The sequence below is a fragment of the Mandrillus leucophaeus genome, unplaced genomic scaffold (assembly GCF_000951045.1).
Source record: "Mandrillus leucophaeus isolate KB7577 unplaced genomic scaffold, Mleu.le_1.0 Scaffold69, whole genome shotgun sequence".
Classification (NCBI taxonomy): domain Eukaryota; kingdom Metazoa; phylum Chordata; class Mammalia; order Primates; family Cercopithecidae; genus Mandrillus; species Mandrillus leucophaeus.
Genome location: NW_012107474.1, coordinates 1,752,176 through 1,753,250, shown reverse-complemented (window position 1 = coordinate 1,753,250; position 1,075 = coordinate 1,752,176). Strand labels below are relative to the sequence as shown.

General features: G+C 47.1%; 1 protein-coding gene across 3 annotated transcripts in view; it reads left to right on the top strand.

Annotated features, from left to right (window-relative positions):
* The window catches only part of AGPAT3 (1-acylglycerol-3-phosphate O-acyltransferase 3), a 106,628-nt gene that overhangs the window by 95,535 nt on the left and 10,018 nt on the right, over nucleotides 1-1,075 (top strand). The window lies entirely within an intron of this gene.

The window sequence follows — 1,075 nt, the reverse complement described above, 5'->3', positions numbered from 1 at the left end:
CGGAGCTTGCAGTGAGCTGAGATCCGGCCACTGCACTCCAACCTGGGCGGCAGAGCGAGACTCCGCCTCAAAAAAAAAAAAAAAAAAAAAAAAGATTTTAATATATCATATGTGAGTGGCTTACCCCATCTACTTACTCAAATTCCAACTGACTTTCAAAATAAGAGCCGTGACATGTTACTTATTTAAAATTTTCCAATTAGATTTGTCAGGTAATGACCCTGCTTATCTTACCAAGTAGACATGTCAACTTGTGAGCTGCTAATCCACTTGGTAGATTAGGTAGGTAAATAAATTAGCGTCCAAACTGAAATCAGCTCTTTCTTTATTGAGATTAAAATGTCTACATTTTTAATACTTTTCATATTTGAAGCAAGTGGATTTCATTTGTGAAATAATCTTCTTTGCCTTATGAAAGACACTCTGAGTTATGACTGACTCCAAAGACTGAACACGCTACGAAGGACCAGAACTCTCAGAAGCTCACACATGACCGCCCTTCTCATGGGACCAGAGGCGGGGCCTGCCTGGTTAAATCACTCATAGGCACCCTGGGGTTAACGCTGCCGCCATCCCTGCACAGAAGGCCACCTTGTGGCCTCTCGCCGCCATGCCAGGCTGACCGTGTACTCAGGGCGAATGCCTGAAGAGAGGCTCATTTGATGTCTGTTTTTGGAAATTGAGAATGTGAGGGCGGGCGCGGTGGCTCACGCCTGTAATCCCAACACTTTGGAAGGCCGAGGTGGGCAGATCACGAGGTCAAGAGATCGAGACCATCCTGGTCAACATGGTGAAACCCCGTCTCTACTAAAAAATATATATTAAAAAAAAAAATTAGCTGGGCGTGGTGGCACGCGCCTGTAGTCCCAGCTGCTCGGGAGGCTGAGGCAGGAGAGTCACTTGAACCCGGGAGGCAGAGGTTGCAGTGAGCAGAGAGCACCACTGCACTCCAGCCTGGCGACAGAGTGAGACTTCATCAAAAAAAAAAAAAAAAAAAAGAAATTGAGAGTGAGATGTGATAGAACGAGTGGGGCCCACAGGCCACCCTGGCGCACGCCATGTTCCCCGGTGCCCT